Raw genomic sequence first — 6,000 nt, 5'->3', positions numbered from 1 at the left:
AAACAACAGCAACAAAAGTCATCCCATTTAAGTTAGACATTCAATTAATTTTCCATCACCTTCTCAAATATTAATGCTTAACTGTACACATTAGACTTATAAACTGACTGGTTCCAGTCCCTTCCATACATGAATATGCTGGAAGTTTGCCATACTGAGCTTCTTTTGTTGGCTCAAGCAATTCAGCTCAGCTTCCAAACTCATTGACCTCACTCATCCAAACAAATACTTCTGTGGTTAGTCAGGCAAAAATGGTAACTAAAAGAATAGTATGTAAAATGTTACAGTTATTATGGGTCCAAACATTTATTTTGTGTTATTTAGTTTTCTGATAATTAGAACAGTTTTGCAGAATATGCACATGTTGACTTTTAGGGTATGCCCTTTTCTTCATTAGCTCCAGAGACACTGTACAGCTGTTTTATGAATTAATTCAGAAGTGTTTGAATACTGTAGTTCCTAGTATTTTGCCTAATGGATGGCCCTCCTTTTCCAATGAGTCACTTATATTTTAAAGAGTTGATAACTTCAGCTTTGAAATAATGCATTGCATTCAATGCAATGCATCTTTATCATTTACAGACACTTCTTTTGCTTTTAAAACTGTTTAATATACTAATGAACTTTTAAAATAAATGTTTCAGTGACTTTGTGCACTGCTGCTGCTGCTGCTGCTAAGTCACTTTAGTCGTGTCCAACTCTGTGTGACCCCATAGACAGAAGCCCACCAGGCTCCCCCGTCCCTGGGACTCTCCAGGCAAGAACACTGGAGTGGGTTGCCATTTCCTTCTCCAATGTGTGAAAGTGAAGTTGCTCAGTCGTGTCCGACCCTTAGCGACCCCATGGACTGCAGCCTACCAGGCTCCTCCATCCATGGGATTTTCTAGGCAATAGTACTGGAGTGGCTTGCCATTGCCTTCTCTGACTTTGTGCACTAATAACAATTAATAACTATACCTATTTATTAATAACTGTTATTAACTTTCACTAAGTGAAAGTTATTATGACTACGTGGAAAGTTATTTATTTTTTAAAGCTTTTGTGACATATTAATACAACACAAATGGTACCAATATTTGTGTACATCTCAGATATTTTTATCCAATATATTAAAAAGACAATTTAAACTTTATTAACACTTGAGAAGTCAGAAAATGGGTCTTAAATGTCTGCCTAGATACCAATCAGCATTCCAATTGCCTTACATGTATCAACCGGATAATACTATATATACAATGCAGAACAATCAACCACTTAAAAGTGTTATAGCCCAGCATATATAGGAATGATAATTAAACTGTTATACTTTTTACATAAAAACAATTTTTTTTAATACAACATGCCAATGAGACATTCTAAAATGAACCTTTTGAATTGAGAGATAAAGATGAAGATGAATTGAAAAGTACAATGGTAAGATACACCAAATAGTAAATATAGGGGTGTAATTGCAGAGGATCTAAGCCTTTCATGATACCATATAAAGTCTTTTGGGCTACCCACGTGACGCAGTGGTAAAGAATCTGCCTGCCAATGCATAAAAAATGCAAGAGACTCAGGTTCCATCACTGGCTAAGGAAGATCCTATTGAGTAGGAAATGGCAGAAAGTGAAGCGGGACTAAAGAGTCTCTTGATAAGTGTGAAAGTGAAGTCGCTCCGTGTGTCTGACTCTCTGTGACCCCATGGACTGTAGCTTAGCAGGATCCTCTGTCCATGGGATTCTCCTGGCAAGGGTGCTGGAGTGGGTTGCCGTTTGGAGCAGTGAAAAAGTTGTCTTAAAACTGAACATTCAATAAACTAAGAACATGGTATCTGGTTCCATTACTTCATTGCAAATAGAATGGGAAAAAGTGGAAGCAGTGACAGATTTTCTTTTCTTGGGTTCCAAAATCACTGCAGACAGTGACTGCAGCCATGAAATTAGAAGGTGGTTGCTCCTGGGAAGGAAAACTATGACCAACCTAGACATCATATTAAAAAACAGAGACATCACTGCCAACAAAGGTCCATATAGTCAAAGTGATGTTTTTTCCAGTAGTCATGTATGGTTGTGAGAACTGAACTACAAAGAAAGCTGAGAGCCAAAGAACTGATGTTTTTTGAATTGTGGTGCTGGAGAAGACTCTTGAAAGTCCTTTGGATAGCAAAGAGATTAAACCAGTTAATCCCAAAGAAAGTCAACCCTGACTATTCATTGGAAGGACTGATACTGACGTTCCAAATAATTTGGCTATCTAATATGAAGAGTTGACTCATTGGAAGAGACCTTGATGTTGGAAAAGACAGAAGGCCAGAGAGAAGGGGTGGCAGAGGATAAGATGGTTAGATAGCATCATAGAGTCAACGGACACAAATCTGAACAAACCAGGAAATAGTGAAGGAGAGAGGAGCCTGGTGTGCTGCAGTCCATGGGGTCACAAAGAGTCGGACAAGGAAGCCTGGCATGCTGCAGTCCAGGGGATCACAAAGAGTCAGATATGACTTAGTGACTGAGCAACAAGTCTTTTGCTACAAACACCAATGATTTTGTTGAATTCTTGATCTGAGTATCAACACATCAAATTGATTCTGGATTTATTAGGTAGCTATAGGTTGCTGTTGTTTTTTAGCCATAATCCAAGTTCAACAACATGGACTGCAGCACACCAGGCTTCCCTGTCCTTCACCATCTCCTGGAGTTTGATCAAACTCAAAGTCCAGTTGCTCAACTCAATGTCTATTGAGTTGGTGATGCCATCCAACCATCTCATCCTCTGCTGTCCTCTTCTCTTCCAGCTTTCAATCTTTCCCAGCACTGGGGTCTTTCCAATGAGTCAGTTCTTCACATCAGGTGGCCAAAATATTGGAGCTTCAGCTTCAGCATCAATTCTTCCAATGAACATTCAGGGTTGATTTCATTTAGAACATATTGGTTTGGTCTACTTGCTGTCCAAGGGACAGTCTTCAATGCCATAGTTCAAAGGCACCAATTCTTTGGTGCTCAGCCTTTTTTATTGTCATCTCTCACATGTATTCATGACTACTGGAAGAACAATACCTTTGACTATATGGACAATTGTAGGCAAAGTAATGCCTGCTTTTTAATACACTGTCTAGGTTCGTCATTGCTTTTCTTTCAAGGAGAAAGTGTCTTAATTTCATGGCTGCAGTCACTGTCCACAGTGATTTTGGAGCCCCCCAAAATAAAGTCTGTCACTGTTTCCATTGTTTCCCCATCTATTTGCCATGAAGTAATGGGACTGGATGCCATGATCTTAGTTTTTTGAATTTGAGTTTTAAACCAGCTTTTCCACTGTTCTCTTTCCCCTTCATCAAGAGTCTCTTTAGTTCCTCTTCGCTTTCTGCCATAAGGGTGATGTTATCTGCATATCTGAGGTTATTGATATTTCTCCCCTCAATCTTGATTTCAGCTTGTGCTATATCCAGCCTGGTTATGGGTAAGGGATGCCATGTCATTAAGGGATTTCATTTTAGGATATTTCAATATAAAGACTTGTGATATATACTTCAAAAACATCACAGGATGTAATAAGAAAACACAGCCCAGATGTCATTAAATGGCAAGGAATTTGGGAAGCCATGTGGACGTGTAATTATAGACTAAAATAGTTCAATAAGGAGGTGAGAAAAATTGGTGAAGGGAAAGCCAAACAGTGGTTAAGTGAAACCATCCCTGTAAGTAAATATGATTTCACCTCTGTGACTTTCTAAGAGATGGATTTGAGGTCATCAGAAAGGTGAGGCAAGGCAGGAGTGAGGCAAGGGTCCACACATGTGTGAGGTGGCAAATCCCTTCATAAATCTAGACTTTTTAAAGTCAGATTGGGGATGGTGGTAGCTAAGATATGTGATAAGTGGATATTCTAGAGGATATTCTCTGTCTGAACAAGTACTGATTATTTGAATGAAAATCTCTACAAGTTTTTGAAATCACTTGTGTTGAAAACAGTTGCTCTCTTTTACCTGTTTCCCTTGAACTGCATTAATATTTTTATTAGGTCTGGATTTTTTTTTAAATTTTGTTTTGTTTTTCAAAATTGTGATCCAGACATTTTTGATGAACTCTTGCCATTTCTGTGTGGGTGAAAGAATAGGATTTGAGCTGCAAGGGTAGAATGTTCTACACATGTCTTTGCTTAGTGGGTAATTACAGACTGGATTCATCTAATCCCATCACCATGGCTAGAGGTGAATCTTTTCCATCATGTTCTTAGAGGCTCCATCCTATTTGATTCAGTTGAGTACTGATTAGCTAGGCTGGGGAAAGAACAACTTAAAAGATTAGAATAAATAATTTTCAACCCTCCCATGGGGAGATCAGTGGTTTCCAAGGGCTGGAGGGAGACGAGGTAGAGTGACGGTTAGTGGGTGTGGGATCTCTTTTTTGGTGATAAAAATATTTTAAAACTAGATGTGATGAGGTTGCTGAAGTATGAGTTAAAACCACTGAATTGTACACTTTAAAATGATGCATTTTATGGCTTGTGAATTGTATCCCAATAAAGCTGCATTAAAAAATGTGCTGTATGATTAAAAATAAAGCTGCAGTGTTTGTATTAATATTAGAAGATGTGTATTTCAGAGCAAAGAATATTGCCAGGCATAAAAAGATAATTTTATTTTTTAAAAAACTGTCATTTCATTAAGAGGATGTAATAAACAATTACTTTTCTAATAAAAAAGCTTCAAAATAAGTGAAGGAAAACTGTTTGAACTACAAAGAAAAGTATAGAAATTTGCAAATATTGTCAGAGATTTCAGTCCCTTCTAATCAGTAATTTATAGAAGTAAATAAAACATCAGTGATGATACTGAATATTTGACAAACAAAATCAACCAAATAGACCTAGTTAATATTTACAGATTACTCCACTCAACTGCAGAACGCACATTTTCTCTGAAGTACACATGGAACAATTGCCAAGGTAGACAATATTCTGGGCCATAAAACAAATATCAGATTTAAAAGATCCATACCATATATGTTTTCTGCACACAAAGGAATAAAATTATAACTCAATAACAAGAAGATAAATTTCAAAGAAAAAGTTTTGGAAGCTAAGTAATACTTGGTAAGGAAGAAATTAAAAGAGAAATTAGAAAATATTTCTTACCAGATTGAAAATGAAAGCAGAAAATATAAAAAATTTCTGGACTAAAGCTAAAGTGATACTTAGAAAAAAATTATAGCCTAAATATCTTTGCTAAAAAGAATAAAAGTTTCAAGTTAATGACATTTGCTTTAACCTTAGAAAAGAAGAGCAAGTAAAACATGGAAGGAGTAGAAGGGAGAAAATAATATGAATAAGAATATAAACTAATAAAATAGAACATAATACAACAGAGAAAATTAAGTATAATAAAAAACTTGTTTGATTAGTCTCTGCATAGATTGATCAGGAAAATAGCAAGAGGACACAACTGAGCATTATAAAGAAGAGAAGAAGTGGTCACAGATACTATGGAGTTAGCAGAAAACACATGAGTAAGAGACTGTTATGAATGAATCTATACTAATAAATAAATTAAATACAGATGAAATGGACAAGTTTTTTTTAAATATGCAAAAACCCACAACACATTTAAACAATAACACAACAAATATATACCTTGTATTCTCCTATATCTGACAATGAAATGAATATGTAGCAAAAAGAAAACTTCCCAGAAAGAAAGCTCAGGTCTAGGTGTCTTTAAAAATACGGCAAAATCTACTAAACTTTTAAGAAAGAAATGATACTAATTCCCAAAAATTCTTCCAAAAAATTAAAGACCAGGAAACATTTACTAATTTGTCCTATGGGGTCAACATATCCCAGATCCTTAGGGACCGAAAACATAGATATTAAAATTTTAAACATGGTATAAATACTCTCCTTTGAAACTAGAAGTCTCACTCTAAAAAATAAAAATAAATAAATAAATAAATTTAATTTAATGTGTGTGCATCAAATACAAATGATAACTTATTTGAATTTAACCCTCCAGTTAAAAGACAG

This window comes from Moschus berezovskii, chromosome 21 (assembly GCF_049115385.1).
Source record: "Moschus berezovskii isolate FMDL1 chromosome 21, NW_MosBer_1.0, whole genome shotgun sequence".
Classification (NCBI taxonomy): domain Eukaryota; kingdom Metazoa; phylum Chordata; class Mammalia; order Artiodactyla; family Moschidae; genus Moschus; species Moschus berezovskii.
The sequence above is the reverse complement of the archived record's forward strand: the minus strand, read 5'-3'. Positions refer to the sequence as shown.